The 22,788-nt window shown below is 46.7% G+C and overlaps 1 long non-coding RNA gene across 2 annotated transcripts in view; it reads left to right on the top strand.

Moving 5' to 3' along the window:
* LOC118677355 overlaps window positions 1-19,932 on the top strand; it is a 32,576-nt gene extending 12,644 nt beyond the window's left edge. The window contains exons 2-5 of one of the 2 annotated variants that reach the window (XR_004974379.1): window positions 4,688-4,740; window positions 5,655-5,851; window positions 13,758-15,419; window positions 19,762-19,932. This is a non-coding gene — a long non-coding RNA (uncharacterized LOC118677355). Of the gene's footprint in view, window positions 1-4,687; window positions 4,741-5,654; window positions 5,852-13,757; window positions 15,494-19,761 lie in introns of those variants that run through there. The other variant, XR_004974378.1, reaches the window with a different exon arrangement.
* Window positions 19,933-22,788: the final 2,856 nt, after the last annotated feature.

The following is a 22,788-nucleotide window of genomic DNA, read 5'->3' on the forward strand; positions in this document are numbered from 1 at the left end:
TTTGACATTTCCCCATCATTTTTTGACAGTGTTCATCTTTTTAATGATAGTTCTGCTGGGCTCAAGGGAAGGGGGACTCTTCTTAGGGTCTAAAGACCTGAGTTGCCATCTTCTTGGCTGCTTTCATTCCTAGTTGGGTATCCTTGGGAGAGTGGCCCTTCAGCTTTAAGGCTAAATATGGGGACAATTAGTCCTTCCTACCATCTGGAGCAGTTGCTGTGAAATTCGCGCTAACGGGGGAGATTATAATACAGGCTGATTTCCCTTCCTAGAGAATTTCCAGATCCTTCTGTGCATTGATGGCCTAATGAGTTGCAGAGGCACCATTTGAAAAATCTGTTTGCCTGTTCTGTTTGTAGCCTGTGAGAGTTATGTTTCAGTTAAATCAATATATGCTTGAGTGGCTTTTTCCTCGGCCAAATATTTGATGCCATGCAGGCTGGAATTTTTTCCACAAGTCTGCCTTGGCCTGGGTGGTATACAGTCAGTACAGCAAAGTCATTTCCTGGGAGGGTGAGCCCAGCCACTGTGTGATGCCTGTCTTATCTTCCACCCCCAACAAGGCCCCTTCTCAGCTGGCTTTGGGCCATACAAAGAGATGGAAACCGGTGTGGCTGGGCACGTGACTCCTACTCATTTCTGGTGAGCTATTTGGAGGCAGGAATCTAGAACCAGGAGTGACCCCCATGGCTGTCCAGGGTGCAGGTGGAGGTAGGAATGGCATGTGAAGTCATTCACAATCTGGCTGCAGCTTGTTTTTCCAATCTTAGAGGAGATTATGGATATGAAAGCGCCTGGTTTGGTGTCTGACCTAGGGTAGACGCTGAAAGTCCAGTCTCCTGCTACCTTCCTCCCCTACACTCAGCCCCAGCCACATGCCATGTGCCAGATGTTTCATGCACTGCCACCCCCTCCTGACTACCTTAACCTGCTGTATACTGTGCCTCATGTGAAGGCTTCTCTGAATACTTCCCAATCCAAAAACGAAAAGGCAAGCTGCAAATCAATATCAGCACTGATTGAATTAAATCTGTACAACAGGAAGCATGGTATCAGTCATATTAATCATGACATTTAGTCTTTATAAAAATTTCATTGCACTGGAAAACAATCTATGACTAAATTTTCCTGGGTCTGTATGAGGATTGCTGAGCACATTGTAGTAAACCTCAAACCAAAGAAGTTACTTATATGCAATTACTTTCAAAAACAAAAATTCTGAAAGAACCATAAAATTTTAAAATAAAAATGACATTTGATGTGGGATGAGCATACATTTTAAGATATTTAAAATGATATGGAGCAGCACCCCCAAACTAGGAGACCTGATGCCTTACAAGGGACCTAAGCCAGCCAGACCAGTTTGGGGTGAGGGGGTCAGAGGAGGTATTTGGAGAACACCACAGAGCTGGACAGCCAGTGTTTTGTAGAGAACTGAGCACCTCCCTGTGCTGGATGGTGGAATGGGAATCGGTCCCTAATTAGTTTATGACCCTGGGCAAATTCCATTCATCTCTGGATCTTCAATAAAACCAAAAAGTAAACATATATGCGAAAATCCCTGAAGCTCTCTCATTTCTCCAAAACCTCCTCTATCTGAAGATGCTGGACTTCATGATTGCTTGAAGCTTTGATTCCAAGAGCTATTTATTTTGAGCATCGGCTTCTTAGCCTATAATCCAGGACTGGACCTCTCTCACTGCTGGTGTCCCCTCTGGAGAGGAACAGACCAGTTGAGTTTTGTGAGCTGGTATTCTCCCCTCTTGAGACATAATTGAGGCCCTGGCCTGGGGACTGGGTAGAGAGAAAGAGCGGTTTTCTTCCTAATCCATTAGGATGCTGGGTTGTAGTTCTTGCTTTTAAGAATTACATGGGCCCGCCTGGTGTGGTTCAGTGGCTGAGCATCAACCTGTGAACCAGGAGGTCTCAGTTTGATTCCCTGTCAGGCACATGCTCAGGTTGCGGGCTTGATCCCCACGGTGGGGCATGCATGAGGCAGCTAATCAATGATTCTCTCACATCATTGATACTTCTATCTCTCTGTTTCTCTCCTTTCATCTCGAAAATCAATAAAAATATATTTTTTAAAAAAGAATTATACCAAAGGGAAGAACTCATGAAGAAAAGATATTCTGTAAGATGGAGTATTCGTTTTCTATGGTTGCTGCAAATTGGGTGGCTTAAAACGACAGATAAATGTACTCTCACAGCTCTGGAGGCCAGGAGTCTGAAGTCAGGCTCCCTCCCAAAGCTCTCAGGGAGAATCATCCTGGGCCTCTTCCAGCTTCTTATGGCGCCTGGTGCTTTTGGTTCGTGGCCGCAGCACTCCAATCTCTGCCTTGTCTTCTCTTTGTCTTTATGATGGCACTTGTCAGTGGATTTAGAGTGCACTTGAGTGATCCAGGATGACCTCATTTAGAGATCTTACATCTGCAAAGACCTTTTGTTTTTACAAATAAGGTCACATTCACAGTTTCTGGGAGTTAGGATACAGATATCTTTCGGGGGGCTACCATTCGCCCCCACCACAGGTGGCATGACCAATGGGCTACTGGCTCTTAGCTGAACTCTAGGGTGCTTGGGTGATGGTGGAGAGGGAGGGTACTGTTAACAGTGTGAGGGAGAGGCAAGGAGTGGAGTGCGCACATGGCCCCTGCTGACACTGCCGGTACTGTTATCCGCAGCCCTGCAGGTTAGTGTGGGCCCTTCTGAGTAACCATCTCTTTTCCTTTCCTAAGGAGGCTGTGTCAGTAAGTTGGACTTGGCTCTGCTACAGTCAAAAAATAACTCCCAAATCTCAATGGCTCACACACCAAATGTTTTTCCCTGCACTTGCCTGAGGTCTATGACAGGTTGACTGCAGGAGCGCTCCAGGTCACCTTCACTCTGGGACCAAATGGACCAACTCTACTTAATATATTAGCTGAGTACTTCATCTAAAGCTTTTTCCTAAACCTTGGTTTTGTTTCAGTGAGTTAATTTCTCTAATAGTGCAACCCACTCTGGGGGAAAGGAAGACTCTTTGAAAAGTTACATTAACTTTTACAGCCACCAGGGTATCATTTGGTACATTCCTACCCCAGCAATTATTAGCCTTTGAGTGCCTGCAGAGCTATCTTGAGCCTTCCCTGTGGGCTCCGTGGGGATTTATTACATTTCTAACGGGCAGGTCTGAAGACTTCCAGTGCTGGCTTACCAGAAGGGTTTGCTTCGGGGATTTCACAGACAGGGCTGCTCTGTCTTGTAAGGAAATTTACATCCCACGAAGCAGACTAGGGAATGACGATGGCAGATGATGGTAATAGGGTTGCATCAATATTACATGTCTACCAGGCAGAGAACCAATATGCTTTAATAGCACAGGTCTATTTACCCCCCTCCTCTTCCTTTATGAAGCTGGTTGGAGGTGAGTAGTATTTCCTTTTTACAGATAAGGAAGCAGAGGGTCAATATTTTATAGCCTCTGGAGCAGAGATCTTTAACACGGTCCTTGGATGGGGCTTCAGGGGTCTATAAACCCTTGATATGACCTGTAAAGACAAATATGTACTTGTATGTGCATTTGGGGGTGAGGGGAGAGCATGTGATTTTCATCAAATTCTACAATGTTCTGTGATATAAAAGACTTACCGTAGGGCTTTTATTCTTATACAATAATTGGCAGATTAGCCCAATTTGATGGTCAGCTCTTTTATGATGAGTTCTCTCATTTTAATTTTTTAAATTGAGGTAACAGTGGTTTATAATATATTTCGGCATCTGTATATACTGCATCGTGCTCACCACCAAAAGTCTCATTTCCATCCATCACTATGGTATTGATTCCCATTACCCATGTCATCCTCCCTCCACCCAGTTCTCTCGTTTTTTTCCTTGGTTGCTGACCTCCACAGCAGCAGACAAAATAGAAAGCAAGAACAGTTGTGGAGGAGTCACATTTACATAATTTCCCCATCCTGTCTCTGTCCTGGAAAGTTAAAATCTTACTTCTCCTCACGATGGTCCCACATATGTCAGAGTCCCAGTATCACAGACCAGAAAAAAACAAACAAAAAACCCACAAAAAACAAATGTCTTGAAAATGCTCAGGATTCATGGATGGGAGAACTGAAAGTGTTGATCACATTCACCTAATAAATCACTGATGGAGTAAGTGTTCATTCATTTTGAGAAATGGACTCCAATCTCAGTTGGGAGCCTCTTGCCAATATTTTTTAACAAACGACAATTCAGTATGAGTCATTTTTCTTGACATTATGCAAATGAGCGAACAAGACTGAGTGGGTTTCTGTCCAGAGCACAGGAAATGAAGCCAGTCTGGGGCCTCATGTTCCCTTGGGACACATTGTGGTGTCAGAAATGGGTCCTGGAAGAAGCAGGCCTTTGTTCGATTCTGATTCATGAGTGAGCTCCTCCTCTTGGCCATGGCCGGAGGGTGGCTCCCCACCCACATTCCCTGGAGGGCATCTCTTCAGACTCCCATCAGGCTCCGCTGCCTCTAGAACTTCCCTCCCCAGCCTTTACGTTAAGTTTTCCAGATTAGATGTTCTTAGCCAACCAGTCCCTCCCACATGAGACAGAAACCACAGTCAAAAGGCAGCTTATACCTGGGGACGGGAGAAGCACTGAACTAATGCTGTTAGTTTGCTGGATTTTATTTGTAAAATTTATTTATTTTGCCTAACAGGTGGACTTCATTCGGCCTGGAGGTACCCTGGACTTCTGTCACCTCCATGAGGGGTAAAACTAGCATTAATCTCACTGATGAGTGATCAGTTACAGAAACTGGCCATGGCCCAGTTTCTTCCAAAGGGACAGAACAGTACTTCCCCAGAGGGGTAGGTGATAAGACACATCAGAAATGGAGTGATTTATAGGAAGAACACGAATTTCTGCAGAATAGGAAAGCTGGGGGATCCTTTGAGATATTAGTCAGTCATTAGACAGACAGATGAGGAAACTGAGGACCAGGGAGGGGCAGTGGCTGCCCCAGGGCCAGAGCCAGGTGGTAGCAGAATTGGGCTAGAGACCTGGGTCTTGTGACTGAGCTGGGGTGCTTTGGGCTGCTCTGCACACCCCATCTTTCCATAGTCCTTCATACTCATGGAATTTACCTCAAACTTCAGTCTCCAAATTGTACCACAGGTTAATGTGAGTGTCCCCAAGTCAAAATTTCAAAATATGAGATCTGCCAAATAACATCTGAGGGATTTTTTTTCCCTCCCTGATTTCAGAGAGGAAGGGAGAGGGTGAGAAATACAGAAACATCAATGATGAGAGAGAAGCATTGATCGGCTGCCTCCTGCACGCCCCCCACTGGGGATTGAGCTGCAACCCAGGCATGTGCCTGATCAGGAATCCAACCATGACCTCCTGGTCGACCCTCAACCACTGAGCCAAGCCAGCCGGGCTCTGAGGGACTTTTGAACACACATTTCAGTGGAGAGTAGTTCCTCCCTTCTTTTGCAATCAGGGCACTGCGTGCTCCCTCTGCCTCTCAATACCTGGGTGCAGGCCAAGCCCAGAGCCGGGGGTCCCACTATGGCTTGGCTGCTGCAAGCTGTCCAAGGCCACTACTGTGGGAAGCGGTTCTCATCACCTGCCCTTGTTGACTTCAAATCACCCCTCCCCTTCCCCTCCCTACCCTGCTCCAGCCCCTCTCAGGTTGTGCAAGAGCCAAAGATTGTGATAAGGGAGCCACAGGCACAGACCCAACCCAGGCCAGAGGAGCTGGACCCGAGGAGGCAAGAGCATAACCCAGAACAATGCACTCAGAGTCCAGGGAGAGGAGGGGTGGCCCGGCAGCCAGAACGAAACCTCTGAGCTGTGTCTTGAATCGATAAAAGAAAAGGTGAGGGGTCTCTGGCAGGAGAAGAATGCAGGACTATTTATGACGCAGGTCTGGAAAGGGGGAGAACGAGGAACTCTTTTCCAACTTGGAGTGTGATTCATTCCCCACCCACCCCCCTCCCCGGGGGGAGGGGGGTGGCTGGGCCAGGGGGAGGGCGCGGGCAGCTCGGGCCACCGCGCACTCCAGCCGCCAGTGTATTTACCGAGGGTTATCAGCGGCTGTGCCGGCGATAAAGTTCATGAAAGGAGGCGGCGTCTCCGGCGGCGGGCGGGCCGCGCTCCTTTCTCACACTGATTAGGATCAGCCAGGGCTCTGCAAGCCGCAGTTAAGGATCTCTGGTGCCCGGAGCCGCGTCTCCCCCTTCCCCGCCCGCCCGCCGGCCGGCTGGCCGCCTGCTGCCCGCGTGGGAGCCGAGGTCAGGGCTGCAGCCGCAGGCGGTCAGGGGCGGGGAGGAGGCCCGCGGGGAGGCGGCCCTGCGGGGGAGGGAGCGCCTGGGCCGAGGGAGCCAGAGAAGAGCTGTCATCCAAATAAAATGCGCCTTCGCCAGGCTTAGGGCTGGAAGCCGGCGATAGGAATTCTTCTCCGCTGAAGGAGTGGCAAATTCGCATTCCTGCATTTACGTTTCTACATTCCTGTCCCATCATCTCACCTGTGTTTCCTTTGCTTGGCATTTGGCCTTGACTCATTTTTTTCTTTTTTTCCCTCCTTTTCATGACCATGTTTTGTTTATCCCGTCAGAAGATGGTAATGAAACACCTAGTTTTCAGGACACTTATCTTGGTGTTCCTGAGGTGGACTGAGATGGTCTACCTTTAAAATTAAATAGTCGTGGCCTTTTCTGAATTCCGGTAATGTAACTTTTCCATGTACATTTTTTCCATACTTTTTGAAAAGTCTTAAACCTTTAACACCTGCAGGCCACGAAACTAATCAACAAGTAGTAAGCAGTAGGGCTTCTTGCTCAGAGATGAGTGATGAGGAGACCTGGTCCTGGCCCCCAAGGTTCTGTGGGTCACAAGGACAGGCCCTGGAGTGGGGGAGTGGGGTACCTGCAGCCTACTCCCACCTCCCATTCCCCCCCCCCCCCCCCACACACACACACTCCGCTAGCTATAGGGAGCCAGAACACAAGGGCACTAACTTGTGTAATCCTCACAGTCATTTTAGGAAGGGACCATTATTATGCCATTTTGCAGATGGTAAAACTGAGAGGGTGAGTGACTGGTAGGGGGGAAATCACAGAGATGGACAAGGTAACTAACTTCTGGTGGAATCAGGAGGACCCAAATGCACACACGACATTACAATACAGGGTGCCATAGCCTGGCTGACCAAACTAGCATCCTTTCCTCTAGAGGAGAAAAGGACCCAAAATGACTTGTGTAAGTGCCTGATAGCGTAGACTGAGTGCCCCCCAAGTCTCCCACCTGAGGACAGAACCTTCTTGGAAACTGTGGGGACGGCTGCCTGGAGAAAAGGCCTTCTTGTCCTCTGCGCAGACTCTCTGGGTTGCCCCAGGAGCCCTCGGGGCTGCTCCTCCTGGCACTGCCGTCACCACTGGACACCCCAAGGGAGCCTGTCGGCCAAGGGAGACTCAGAGTTCATTGCCCTGCTCCTCCCCTGAGCAGGACTGTCTTCCTGGGTCAGCCAGGCATCTCAGTCTGCTTTCCCACAGAGCAAGCTCCTCCCAGGAGCTACTTGTTAGACAGACGTGCTCAGACACGTCAGACTCCAGCCCAGGTTCAGACTAGGACCTTGGTTCCCCTAATAACTAGCAAGTGCTCGGTCATTTTGATGAGAGATTCTGATCAATTGGAAGGCCAAAACGAGGCTGTGGATATAAACGATGGAATGATTTTACTGAGTGAAAGGAAGGATTTCTTACATGGGGGTTCTAGCAAGAAAGTTATTTCAATCTAAGGAAAAGCCCGCCACCTTTCCTGAATAGTTCAGGAGCCCTACTTCTTGCGAAGCTGAGCTCTTGGTGTTCCTGAGGTGGACTGAGATGGTCTACCTTTAAAATTAAATAGTCGTGGCCTTTTCTGAATTCCGGTAATGTAACTTTTCCATGTACATTTTTTCCATACTTTTTGAAAAGTCTTAAACCTTTAACACCTGCAGGCAACGAAACTAATGAACAAGTAGTAAACAGATATGAATGGGGAAGCTTGAAAACCACCGATCATGCTGAGTTTGTTGCCTTTTTTAGAGAACATGTGTGCTTGTGGTTTTATACTGCCTGCCCATAATGTAGCCATATTTTCTGCTATTAAAATTGTTCCTAGTTCATGGGTGGAATGAAACAGACCATTATTCCCAGGTGTTCCCGGAAGAGCCTCATGTTTCAGGAAGCGCACTCACGATTTTCAGTTCTCGGCCACCTGAGTACACTTGAGCACAGCTATTGTAGACTCGCAGGTATTAACTCCCCTTTCCTCCTCCCCGCTCTCTCTGCTCTTTCCCATCATGGCCCAGACTGACTCCCGACCTCTGCCAGGCTAAAGATAACCTCTCCATGTGGGATATCACCCACAGGCTAAATTTATTCTCGGGTGAGTTGGGGTTACCCTGACCGGTGACTCCAGGCAAGCATTTGAGCACCCATGGCTCTATGTCCTCCCAAGAGATGGAAGGGGCTTGGGAGAGGGAGGGGACCCACAGGGATGAGTGGGGAGGGACAGGAATGGAAGAAGCAGATGAGGTTGACAGGAAGCTGGCGAAGGGGCTTGAGGACAAGGGTGACACGCTGTGAGTGCGGCATAAGCTGAGTTAGTCTGAAGGATTTGACTGCTTCCAGCAAAGATTCCTTTTCCGTCCGTTATAATGTTACTGTAATACAACCCCCAGAGGGAAAAGCCCAGTGCTAATCAGGGATCTAGAAGTCCGTGGACTTGATGTGCAGAATGGGGTGTTTAATTTTATGATGTGGCTATGGGTTACAGGAGAGACTAATAAAAAAAACTCCATAAAACGTGGCTTGGAGCAATGGGGTTGCAGCCTCTGCCAGACGGTCAGCCTTGCTCAGAAGGGGTTTCAGAGCAGGGCTGATGTCGAGCGGGGGTGCACTGGTATGGCCATACTGGTTCTTAAAATACTGAAAGCCCTCTGTACCGCCTGTTAACGAGTGCTGCTTCTAGCTTCGTGAGGGCTGCCCTGCTGCACTGGCTGCTCAGCCCCCACTGTGGGACTTCCCCAGGATCTAGCCCCCACACACAGAGATCCTGCAGATCCTGCTTATGCCCTGTCTCCAGCAGCAACACACTGCTTCAGAGTGGCTGATGTCATGCAGGAGAGGCTGTTAAGTACTCGAAATATCACCCGTCCCACCACATGTCTGCCTGGGAACAGGCCCGTCAGATCCCCGTGGAACAGACCAGGGGCACATTCCATAAGAATAAAACTCTCCTTCACAGATCCCAGGCCAGTCCAGGGGCCCAAAGGAGGTTTTCTTCCGAGATGCCTCTCGCTTCCCCTGTTGTTGCAAGAACACACCCAGCATTCCGTTGGATCATACTAGTATTTGGCTGCCTCAGAGGAGAGTTTTAATGGGTGCAGCAATGACTTCAGGATTGAAGAATATTTTTGGAACAAAGGGACACATTTGCAGAAGGTTTTCCAATCAGGAATTACATTTGCCAAGAGTCTGAATTAGAAGGCTACTTAGAGGACATGCAGTCTGTCTTCACAGACAGCCTAGACCCTTTCAGATCCACCCTCCTCAGGAAACAGCCAGCCCCTTCCAGGTCACGTCCACTGACCGGCAGCTCAGCTCGTTGAAGAAGCCCACCGTATGAACCAACGGGAGCGGAAATCTTCCTCAACAAGTCCAAGGGTGAACCCCATTTATTTCCTATACGTCTCAAATTTTGGTCCCTCAAGTAGGTGGAATTGCAAGCCCAACGATGGCCCAAAGCAAGCAGTGCCGTCTACTCACACATACTATAGTTGTATCAAATGAGCTGAGAGGTCTTGCGATCATTCATTCATTCAGCCAACATTTATTGAGCAGCCGCTAAGTGCCAGACAGTGTTTCTGGTGCTGGAGATTCGGCGGGGAAGTAGACTTGGCTCTGCTCTAAGAGCCTGTCCCACTGGGGGCAGCACTGGAGAGCCGGGGAGACCAGCGACGTCCGGAATGGCTGAATTTTGCTTCTGAACCTCATGTCAGGCCTGGGTCCATCCTAGATAGGGCTGTCTTGTGTGACTCTGAGCAAGAAGCTTCTTCTGTCTATGGGCCTCCTCTGCCCCCATAGGTTACTGGTGAGTCCACCGAGAGCATGGCGTTCCCCAGACATGTTCTTATTGCGCAGACAATGAGATGGCAGGCCAGCGGCTCTGTGCCCGCTTTCCTCACACTCCCTAAAAGTGCTGTGACACCAAACTACATCTTCTAATGCATTTTGCTGAATTAGCAATTGGACAGAACAATTCTTATATCTTTATCAAGAATATTTCTTTTTCAAGAAATATTAGACAATAAAATGATTTGTAAATCCATCATTGTATATCTGTGGATGTGGAAAATTTTACACATATACATGCACACATATATGCATTTTTGTAATCTGCCTTTCTCATCCAGTTATTTCCCCAGTGAGCACAATTTCAAAGTAAATCCCTTTATTTAAAAATATTTTGCCCTGGCCGGTGTGACTCAGTGGTTAGAGTGTTGGCCAATGCATCAAAGGGTCACAGGTTTGTTCCCCAGTCAAAGGCACATAACTGGGTTGTAGGTTTGATCCCCAGCCCTGGTCAGAGTTCTTGTGAGTAGCAACTAATATATGTGTCTCTCACATTGACTTTTTTTCTCTTTCCCCGCCCCTCCCTTTCACTCTCTCTGAAAAATCAATGAAAAAAGTATTCTCAAGTGAGGATTAACAAAAATAATAAATATTTTGTTAAGCCTTGGCCAGTGTGGCTCGGTTGGGCATCGTCCTGTGCACCTAAAGGTTGCTGGTTTTAATCCCACTTAGGGCTTGATCCCTCCATCGGGAGCATACAGGAGGCGGCAGCTTATAGATGTTTTGCTCTCATATCAATGTTTCTCTCCCCCCCTCCCCCTCTCTCTCTCTCTCTCCATCCCTCTCTTCCTCTCTCTCTAAAAATCTTTTTAAAAATTTCATGAATGTACACAACTCTGAAGGCCTTCCCCCAATGAAACCAGTGGGGAATAAAGAGTTTCATCATCTTAGAAGTAAATGAGGCAAAGCCAGGGACAGCAGATCAAGTTTGTCCTTTATTTATATTAAGAGGTTGGGAGTGTGATGGAGATTTTCATAAGCTGGTGTCCTGGCTGCCCTTAACTCCCAGATCCAATTTAGTGGTTCTCCTGACCAGGTACCTGGGAATGAAGGAGGTGGAGCCTGAAGGAGCAAGAGCAAACCTGGCTCTGTTAGGGACCTGGAGGGAGCTGGCGCAGGACTTTCATCCTCTGAGCCAATGGACGGAGAATGTGGGGATGTGTGGGCCTTAGGCTACCTCAGCAAGAGTGAGTCCCCTGGTCCCAGGTGGCTGAGAAGAAGCTGAACCTGGGAGACAGAGCAGGGTGGCTTCCTTCCTGTGGAGCCTTGATCGGGACAGACTCCTATGTGCAGCTTCTTATAGGACTGTCATCACTTAAGGAAGGCCCAGAAGCTGGCCCTGAGCTTCAGAGAACAAATAAGAGAAAACTGTGCATCCCAAGGGCTCAGCAGGCAAAGAGAGGGAGAAAGAGAACCCACCAGAAAGAACACTGCAAGAGTAGACAGCCTGAGCAGGAGCAACAAGGACATTCAAACGCAGTACAAAATAATAATAATAATAATAATAATAATAATAATAATAATAATAAATCCTGGATCTAAAACATTTTAACTAAACTACTCATTGGATAAATTAAAACAGAAAATAATTTGGATTTAGAAGATCAAGTGTGAGAATAACCCCAACATAGAACAAAAATAAAAAGAGGGGATAAGGACACATACATAATAACTTAATCAATAAAAAAATAAAAATTAAAAAATAAAAAGAGATGGAAATCATGAGAGCAAAATAAGAGACTAGGAAGTTAGACCCAGGAGACCTAAGATGTCAATAATAGGAATTCCAGGAGGAGGAGGAAAACAAACCAATGAAGGAGAGGGGATAATTAGACAGGTGACAAAAAGAGTTGGGTCTGAGGTTTAAAGAGAACTCATGGGGTCACCAGGAAGGAAAGCCACATACCAATAAAATTCTTGAACAGCAGGTATAAAGAGAACCTCTTGCCCATTTCAATACAAGGAGAAAAACATTAATTACACAGGAAAAGGAAAGAGATGGGTGTCATGTTTCACACCTATATTAATGGGAACTTGAAGACATCTATAACATTCCAGAGCTAGCCAAAACACTTCTTGCTGGTCAAGAGGGGAAAGAAGTATTGCCCAGGTATCCAGGCACCTGTCTGAGAAAAACACTCTAGAAAGAAACTCAAGCAAATGAAAGAAAAAAATAAACTGAAATACATAACTCAAAATAGGAGAAGGTGATGAAGAAAAAAGAAGTTGGTGGTGGGCAACTGGGACTCTCTCTATCCCTCTCTCTTTCCCTCTCTCTCTCTCTCTCTCTCTCTGTATATTTGGAGCTAGAGTTGTTCTGAATTGAGGTGCACCTGGCTTTCTCAACCCAGCATTGACTAGTAGTTGCATGGAGGGTGCCAGGGAAGGGAGCAAACCTGAGGTGTGACAGTTCCCTTCAGCTCCAGGCAATTGCTAAGGAGAGAGACTTAGCTGGGATCTGAGCTGTCAGTAGCCAACACTCCTTCAGTTGGAGGTGGGTTGGGGAGAAGGCAGGGGGTGCAGCATACAGGCTCTGCACCCAGCATCCTGCACAATGCACACATGGTACCATTTATGTGAAATTATCCATCCATACTTACATATGTATATGCCATGGTTGCTGGGCAGTGTTTAACAATCGGCTCTGGTGAGTGGTGGTGGTGGTGGGGGGGGGGGGGGGGAGATTGCGCTGATTTGTAGCTCCTGATGATTTTTGGTATAGATACTCCTATCATGGCTGATATCAAACTCCCAGTCTGTGGCCACTGACCTGGAGCTGGGACAAGATGCACGCAACTGCCTCTCATGAGCTGGTGCAGGCTGGCTCCTCCCCACCACTGTGTGCACAGGAGATTTAGGGGATGCAGATGCGGGAGGGGGAGTGTGAGGAGCGGCGGTGGGAACATCTGGGAGTTTTGTTCATTGGGAGTACTATGACACTGGGAGTTTTTTCCCCTCGAATCCTTTTCCCCTTTTTGTGGTCACCTTCCTAACCCTTGTTCCTACAGCCCCTTCCTCCCCCCCCCCCGGCCCCCCCCCCCCCCAGTACTTGGTATTCTTTGTAGGTAGTTTGCCAGAAGGAATCTCAAATCCTTGTTCATACTCAAGTCATGTGACCACCAGATCAAGAGGCTGCTTCTGGCAGGCGGTTGAGGATCAAGGAGAGCGCGTGGAGGGGCTGGCAAGCCTCTGGAAGGGGCCAGTGGGTACTCGCTCTGGCTTTGCTCCACATATGGTCTCTGTTGCAACTACGAATTCCCCGCAGGACATAGTTTGCTGACTTGCTGTAAATAATACCATTGTATCATAAACCTCGGTGTAAGTGTTAATTATGGCTATTTCAAAGGGCCCAGAGGAAAGAACCCCTTAACTCCAGACAATCAGACCAACCAACTCAGAGGAGGGATTTAGGCCTTGGGGGAGGCTTTGTGGTTCAGCTGGCTTTGTGAATTAGCCTTGTTCAGGAATGTGTTTTTAACTTCTTTCTCTCCAGGGCTTAAGTAAGAGAGGGAAAGAGAACCCCAGGACTAAAGAAAAGTCTCCCCACCCGCCTCTAAAACCCCCTAATTCTACTAAAAGCCCCTTTATTTTTTATCTCGGTTATAGACCTGGCAGAGGCGGGCACTCACCCCTGCACCAGCTCTGAAGAAAGGAGTAGTAAACAGATGAACAGCCCAGCTGGTGTGGCTCAGCGGTTGGTTGAGCGTTGACCCAGGAACCAAGGGGTCGCTGGTCCTGTTCGCGATGATGTTCCTCTCTCATCAATGTTTCTATCTCCCTATCCCTTTCCCTTCCTCTCTCTAAAAATCAATAAAAATATATTTAGAAAAACAAAATAGATGAACAGAGTAAACCAGGTCAGGCAGGCAGAACCTATCTATGGCTGAGAGATTAAACACTTCTTCAGCTTTCCAGCAAGTGAACTATTTGAATGTTAATATGAAATCCCATGAGTTTTCTATTTATGAAAACGGACCATGTAGGACCTTTTGGCGACACTTGCTGAACACTTCTAGCATCTGTGTGCAGGGTCTGAGCTTTCTAAGCTACAGGTCTTGCCTTTTAACTCCACAAGGTTGAGGGGCCAATGATAATTTGGCTTCCAGTTGTGTGTGTGTGTGTGTGTGTGTGTGTGTGTGTGTGAGAGAGAGAGAGAGAGAGAGAGAGAGAGATTGAGATTTTCCTATGGAAAAGTCCTTGCACCATCATTACTTAGTTGATTTTCCCTCTGGTGACCGGGAAGCTCAGAGCTGAATTTGGTGTCCAGACAAGCCCAACCTGGTTATGTTGCAATTATCTTTCAGTTATTCTCAATTTTCTGGTTTGTTGATGCCTATGGGAATTTGATGGAAGCAAAGAGGAACCCCCCCAGGAAGCTTTCACATACTAGTATTCTCACAGAGTATAGACATAGAGTGGATTCTGATGGCTTATTTTGGAAAATTTCAACTACCCTATTTTATGTTTTATTTGTGTTACTTTCTGCTGTTCAAAATGCTGATGTACATAACGACTTCAAGACAGAAGAGACTGGACCCTGTGGCCGGTTTGTTTGTTTTAGGCGAAGGAGAAGCGCTAGTCTACACTTTCTGAGGAAGAGCATTTCTCCGGGAGGTATCACAGTTTAGTCCTCCAGCATTGGGGGAAAGCATGGGACTAAATGGAAGCCCTGCTATCACCAGCCAGTTCTGAACAGAAATTTACTAATCCCCTCCCTTCCTGTGGGTGGTGGGAGATTAAATGAAAGACTCAGTATTGGCGGCGCTGGCTACTCAGTAACGCATGTGCAGAGGAGGGCACCTGGAGAGAGTGGTTCCTCAGGATCCACCACTGTTAGCACGCAGGTTCAACCATGACCGAGGGATGGACATGCCAAGGCCACCCCCTTGCCTCGCACAGCAATTGCCGCTTGCTGATGACCCAACAATGTGGTGCCTCCATTTGTTTCTTGCTGTTCCAAGAAAAAGGTCTACGTTTAGATAAGGCTCCAACCGTGGCCTTACAAAAAAGACCAATCCCAGATGGAAAAGGCAGTTCCTTCAATATAACATTGATTATTTTGGTGATTGAATCGTTTCTTCTTTGCATAAAGAATTCATGAGAAGATGTGAGTGCAGTGCTTTCCTCTGCACACTTGCTTTCCATTACGTGGATCTTTCATGCTGGAACGGATTTGCAGCCCCGCCAAAGCGGAGAGTGTTGCTGGCGGAGAGATGTTCACGGTCTGGTGTTAATGCAAAAATGAGAAGACCCGTGGCACTGTTGCAGGTCAGACCATCCATAGAATTTTATTTTGCCTCCCTCCCTTCCTCCTCCCTCCCTTGCTCCCTCTCTCTCTTCCTTCATTTCATTTCTTTTTTTTTTTTTACTTTCTGTCAATCTAAAGCAGTTGTTCTCAACCTTCTGGCCCTTTAAATACAGTTCCTCATGTTGTGAGCCAACCATAAAATTATTTTCGTTGCTACTTCATAACTGTCATGTTGCTACTGTTATGAATCGTAATGTAAATATCTGATATGCAGGATGGTCTTAGGCAACCCCTGTGAAAGGGTTGTTCAACCGCCAAAGGAGTCGCGACCCACAGGTTGAGAACCGCTGAAAAATCAAGAATGGTTTGACTCCTTAGACAATACATATTTTCCAGAAAGTCTCCATTTTATACATTTCCACCAGGTAATACAGAATTCTGAAAGCATTGAAAGAATAAAGACTTTTTTTTTTTTTTTTGGAAATTCATTTATAAGATGCACAAGAAGGATTCATCACAGAAACTTCCACCAATCTTTAAAAAAAAACACCAAAAAACAGGCTTCAGCAACTCCCTTGAGATGGGTGTTAGCATTATTTGATTTTCCAGATGAGGTTTAGAGAAGTTAAGCAACTTGCTCAAGGTCAATAGCCAGTAAAGCAACAGCACCAAAACTGGGACGCAGTTCTGCTGCTGCTGAAGTGAATGCTCCAGTCTATACCACCCGGCCAGTCTAATTGGTTATAGTTCTTAATTAGGTGTGATCAGAAAGCCCACAGCAGATCCATGGTGCAGGCCCTGCAGGGGACAGTGCACAGTGGTGGGACGCTGCCTAGGGTATGGGAGCAGGGGCTAGGAGAGGCAGCAAACGCGTGGGTGAGAGAGAAACCTTGATGGAGGCCAGAGTGACTGGTTACCTGGCAAAACGGCAAAAGGGGAAATTGGACACATTGATCTAGAAAAAGATGGTCCGTGAAAGAAATCGAGGTGGTTCCTTTATCTCCTGAAAGGGCGAGGACTGCACCCTCCATCTTGCCCTGGGTCCTCCATTTTTGGGCAGAGCCATGTGCTCGGTGGGGCTTCTTCCCGGAAGAAGCCTCTGCTAGCCACACCCAGGATTACTCTGGACTAACCAATGATAATCAAGGGAAGTGCACGCCATCACTATGACCACATCCTGTGTAATGAGACACCGACTCGCGCCTGGCCAATCGGCGGGGCCCACAGTCCCCTCTCCTGCCCTCACTCCACCCCCCTATAAAACCCACAGTCCCATCAGGCTTTGCTCTCTGCCACTGGGCTTACCATTGCATCGGTGAGTGTGGTCGGGGAGCCGAACTAGTTCGAAATGAAGGACTCTTTGCTTTTGCATCGGACTCGCTGGCTCCCTGGTGGGCTCTTGGGAATCTTGAAATCTGGGCATAACACTCCTCAAAGACTTCAGGAGCTCTGTGTGTGAGCCTGTTTCAGAGTAACTGAAAGGCTGTGGAGTTTCTAGGACTTCAGAGGAAGAACAGTGGGCCCCAGGGAGATGGAGGTGAACGGGTAACATTCTACCAAGGTGTAGAAATAAGGACCCAGGAGGCCAGGGCCCCAGCCTCAGGCAGGGTGGGGCTGGCACAGGAAGAAGGCACTCTGTGGATTGATGGGAAAGGATGGTCGTTGGTTTCCGATGGTCACTTGTCTCACGAGGCGTGTGATGAATTGTTCTCACTAGCTGAGCTCCCCATCATCGCTGCAAACAGGGCTCGCAAGAGCTGGGCCAAGGACAAGGGGAAGCAGTGCTTTGGGTTTGGTGGCGTAGATTCTATAAGACAGTGGCTTCCATACTTTTTCAGAAAAGGACTCATAATGAGGAGTCAGTGACACATACATACATATGAAACTAAAGCAACATTTCATAGTACAGTACTTACCCTTAGTGTGCAAGATACATCCTGGTATTTTCTATTATCTTCTCTCTCATTTCAGCAAAAGTGCTGGCTCCTCTCACAAAATTGACCTCTGAATTCATTAAAGGGTCATGACTTATTGAGTGAAAAATTAGGGTTCTGAGTTGTACCATGTATCAACAAAACAGAAAGTCCGCAGAGTCATTATTTGGGTGCTTAGTAGCCATAATCAACATCATGGATGTTGCATATAGAATTTTTTCCAAGGAGAAAAGATTTTAAAAAGCGAGAGAGAGGTATGTTTTAATCCTGACCAACCTCTGCCCTTATAGCCTGTGAAGAACTCCCACTGTGGCAGGTTTGGGGTCTTCCAGGATGTAACTGGGAGCCTGTGCCGAGTAAGTGCAGGAGTTTCCTGAGTATCGTGCAAGTTCAGTCTTGCTAAGCCTGAGATAGGCCGGCATCTCTCCCGAGCTTCCCAGGACCCCTTGGCCGTGCACACAAAGAGAACCAGGCTTTTCTTGTTTGGGCCTTTGCTCCTTCCTATTTGATTGAACTTGAAGAGGAACTGTTTGCCTTTAGCCGCACATCCTGAATCGTAATCAGGATGCTGCTGGCACAGAAAACCTGCTCCCACCCTCGCCTGAAATAACTGAACAGGGAAGCAGAGTTCCTCCCCTTCCCAACCTTAAAGAAAGAGGCTCATAATTCATGGTGTGCTGGCGATACATCAAAAGTCAATTCAGTCACTTACAGTAAAATCGAGGAGGGCAGAACAATGAATATAAAGTGAGATTCAAACACCTCATTAAAGGAGCAAACGGTTCAGTCGACAGCAGAATAATGAAGCTTACATATTTGTCAGCCAGAGTCCAGTGGCCTCCAGAGATGCGTCCTCATCTGTAGGATATGCAAGAGGCACAAGCCACACCCTCAGCCTTTTCCATTCTTAAGCAAGTGTGCCTTGCTCAAATTGTCTACCAGGATGGTGCTGCTAGGGTATGTCAGAGTCCTAGGGCTGCTGTAACAAGTTACCATAACACAACAGGAAGTTGTGGAGGCCAGAGCGTGAAATCAAGGTGTTGGCGGGGCCTTGATCCCTTGGGATTCCCCAGAGGAGAATCCTTCCTAGCCTCTTCCAGCTTCTGGTGGCTGCAGGCATTCCTTGGCTTGTGGGTGCATGACTCCACTCTGTGCCTCTGGCTTTACACTGCCCTCTTCTTCCGGAGTGTCTCTCCTCCGTGTGTCTCCTATAAGGGTGCTTGTCATTGGATTGAGGGCCCACCTGGGTCATCCAAGCTGACCTCACCTGGAGATTCTTAATTTAATTACATTCACAAAGACCCTTTTCCTAAATAAAGTCACATTCATAGTAATGGGGGTGAAGGGTTGACATATCTTTTGGGGGCACCATGTAGGTACAGAGGATACGAAGTAGGAAATGACAGGGTTGCTGTTCTCAAGGAACTCAGGCTAGTGGGGGAGCAAATCGTCAGATCACTATGTCAAAGGGATAGCCACACACAGAGCTGCGTGCCACGTGCTGAGTTTGTACTGTGCGTTGATGTGGAGGTGATGGTGAGGGAGGGACGGGGTGTATATTTTTTAAGCCTCTGAACTCAACTATTTTCTAGCATCTAGAAATCACGATAGAAAGCCATCAGGTTGAAAAAACAAGTCCAGTTTGAATGGAGAGGATTAAAAATAATTCATAATTTAAAATAATTCATAATTAAAAACTTAGGGGAAACTAATAGAAGAAAATTCTTTTTTTTTTTTTTTAAGTTTTTATTTATTTTAGAAGGAGAGGAAGGGAGAGGGAGAGAAAGAAACATGGATTGGTTGTGTCCCATAAGCACTCCAACCGGAAACTGAACGTGTAACCTGGGCAAGTGCCCTGACCGGGATTTGAACTGGCGACCTTTTGGTGCACGGGCCCACTCTCGACACACTGAGCCACACCGGAGGGTGAGGAGAAAATTGGTGAAGCAGTTTCTTGACCTGTGTTTTATGGATTCTGGGGGGAGGTAAGGATGGGTGTCAGGGACCAGGAAGACTCTAAATTTATATATAAACTTTTGTGGTGTGTGTGTTTGTATCATCATTGTTGGGGGAAGGTTTATTGTTTGAGGCACTCTCCTCTGAATCTCATGACTCCCTTCCTCAAGATTAAACACCATTGCTTAAAACTAGAGACATATTTGTACCCATTATACCTCTTGTAAATGGGCACAAAGAGCCAAACAGAGTGTATTGCTGATGCATCATTAGTACTTGCAAAATCTGAGTTTTATAAATACAAGTTATATACTACTCTCCCTTTATAGTCATTAAGTAATTTCTGAATTACTTCTTTTTCTATTTTAGTTAAATTCTTAGACTTTTCACAGGCTTGGTTGCTCATGTGAATAAAACTGTTTTCTCTTGTACTAATTTAAAACTGAAATAATAATTTTGGCTATCCTTCTAGATTATAAAAATAACAGACTCACTATATACAACTTGCACAATACAGAAATGTATAAAGAAGAAAATAAAATCACCATTAACCCATGCTCCAGAGGTAGCCACCAATAATATTTTGATGAATTTCTTGCTTTTGGTAGGTATGCATTTGTATGTTTGCATATATATGAAACAAAATTGAATAAGACTGAATGTGCAGGTTTATGTTATTGCAAAAAAAAGAGCACTTCAAACTTCTTGACCTTTTAATGCTGACCCAGTTTTCTTGAAGAAGCATTTGATTGGGTTTCTCCAGCCTTTGTGATAAATACTGTTGTTAAAATCACTTTTTTAGGTTGTAGTGAAGATATCTTTCCCTTGAAATCTCCCATCTCTTCTTAGTGCTTAGTACCCTAAGTAATATTATTTATTTAAATGCATAGCATTACAATTTATTTTTCCTATTAGGATGGGTAAGAAAAAAATTTAAGTCCATATTCATTATTGAGCATGGAACTGGGGCACAGCTAACACCACAGTGCTGAAAATCTGGGGGGTGGGGTTGGGCGTAGGGAAACCTAAATAAAATGCTTGTTTATGTGTAGCTTGGTTTTATAGGTTTGCTGTTTGGTGAAATCAGACTAGTGCAAAGGAAACATGCTAAGGCTGTCTGCTTGAGCCTACTTCCATTAGGGCCAGTTGGTTGCCACGGAGACATCACAGGAGCAGAGGAGAGAAGAGGAGCCCAACGTGAGTGGGGCCTTCGGAGGCGGGCAGAGCGACACTTGCCCTCTGACTTTCAGTGGCACTTGGTAAGGCCCTAATCACATTTTGATTTGAAGGAGAGTTATCTGTTTGCTTACGTTAATCTATGTAAAGCCCCAGCCAAGTGTCTTGCACTTAATAGGCACAAAACAAATACGGGTTCTCTCCTGTTGTATAAGACAATGAGTTCTTGGGAGGTATCTGCATTGTTCTGAGCAGTAAATAAGGGCATGGGGCTTGGACCCATACAAACTTGCTTAGGGTCTTGAGTTTGCCTCTTATTAGTGTTGTGACCTTGGAAACTTGCTTAAGGCCTCTGATCCCATTTTCTCACCTATGAAATTGGGATAGTAATAGTTCCCACCTCTTGGGATATTAAAAAGATCTATTAAAAATATTGTGATAGTAGCTAACATGTATCAAAGTCTTACTGCATTCTGAGTACTATATATATATTTGATTTCAGAGAGGAAAGGAGAGGGAGAGAGAGAAACATCAATGATGAAAGAGAATCATTGATCAGCTGCCTCCTGCACGCCCCCCCTACTGGGGATGGAGCCCACAACCCTGGAATGTGCCCTGACCAGGAATCAAACTGTGACCTCCTGGTTCATAGGTCAATGCTCAACTACCGAACCACATGCCCAAGTGTTTTATTTATTTTTTTTAAGTGCTTGGGGTATAACCATCTTAAGCTAGGTACTAGCACCCCCATTTTGCAGATAAGAAAACTGACACACAGAGAAGTTGAGTAACACGCCCAAGGTCACACAGCTATTAAATAGGTAGACTTGGGATTTGAACTGAGGAAGTTAGTACTCTCTCTGGTATCTTTATATTCCCCTTTGCACATGGCCATCCCCTCATCACACGTTGTGTGACTACACATCTGGTAAACGCTTGCTGAATAACATCTACAGGAATGCCTTTCCAGGTTGCTCATCAGAAGAGCACTAAATGTATTCCTGTTGCGGATGAGAAAATGCTCTGTTGTTCAGTCCTTTGCAACAGTAACCTCGCATTTGAATAAGCTCAAGGAAGAAGGGCTGGTCTGGTGAAGATCTCTGCCTTTCCCTGTCCCAATCAGCTGCTGAGTTGGGCTGCTGCCAGATTGATGACTCTTCTCCCAAATGCAAGAGGGTGAAGCATGAGGGTGTTACCAGGAACTGTGAGACCTGGACAGGCTTGCAGGGCTGGGCACCCAGCCGAGTCACACCCAAATGGTGGGCGCCTGCCAGCTTCAGGGCTAAGCTATTGCCCCTGAGAGGCTGGGCAGGGCAGGCAGCTCTTTGCTTGCTGATTCTCTCGTCTCCCTGGGCAACAGCCTGGAGCAGACTGTGGTCACCCGTGGGAATGCTCCTCCTGAGTCAGCGGGGCCTGCAATGCCTCAGGGTGTGGCTGGCTGTGTGCTCCTGTGGGCCCTACACCGATGGCTTTTATCTCAAGGATGTCACTGCGCCATCATGGGTTCGGGGCTGGAGCTGCAGGACAGAAGCTGCTTGTTTTGAGCCCAATTAAGTCCCCAGAAAGTGCCAACTTTAAGGGCCTTTCCTTGGGCTGTGGCTGTATCCATGAGGTGTTTAAGATGAGTATATTTTAAGATAGTGTATCAGTGCACGGTCATCAGAAAGAGACTAGAGACCTTCATTCTAGAATCAACTCACTCTCTGATTTGTTGCATAAATTTGGAAGATCACTTCCTCTCCTCCAGGCCTCAGTTTCTTGTCTGAAAGTAACTCCTGCCCTACCTATGTCACTGGATTATGCTGAGAACTAAATGAGATGAACGCAAAAATGGTCAATAAACGGTAAGGTGTTGCCCGAAAGCAAGGAACCATTTGTTTTCATGTGGTTGGCTCTTACAGCCCTGGCTCCTGTTGGCTGCTTTCTGTTTGAAGAGTTTCTGGCCATAGCCAGCTTTGAAGGGCTGGGGTTTGATTTTATTAAGAGACATGGCTGGATTCCTGACCTTAAATGCCAGCAAGGATTTCTAAGAGGGAGGAAGGTCTCAGGGGGCTGGTGTTGGAGGTCATGGGATCCAGCCACTCCTGCCTGGTCTGGGAGGCTACCTGTTTCCAATTTCAGTAGATGGGGCTCTCGTGTTATTAAGGTTTGCTTACTCGTACCTCTCACTCTTCCGTGGTGCTCTTTGGGAATGCTTCTGTTTTAGGGGCACGTATTCGTGGTGAGGGCCACTCTCAGGGTGAAGATTTCCTTGGGAGGGTGAACAGCTGCACTTACAGAGAGCTGAAGAGGTGGAGACTCCCAAACAAGGTTAAATCTCAGT

Source organism: Myotis myotis, unplaced genomic scaffold (genome assembly GCF_014108235.1).
Source record: "Myotis myotis isolate mMyoMyo1 unplaced genomic scaffold, mMyoMyo1.p scaffold_m19_p_2, whole genome shotgun sequence".
Classification (NCBI taxonomy): Eukaryota; Metazoa; Chordata; class Mammalia; order Chiroptera; family Vespertilionidae; genus Myotis; species Myotis myotis.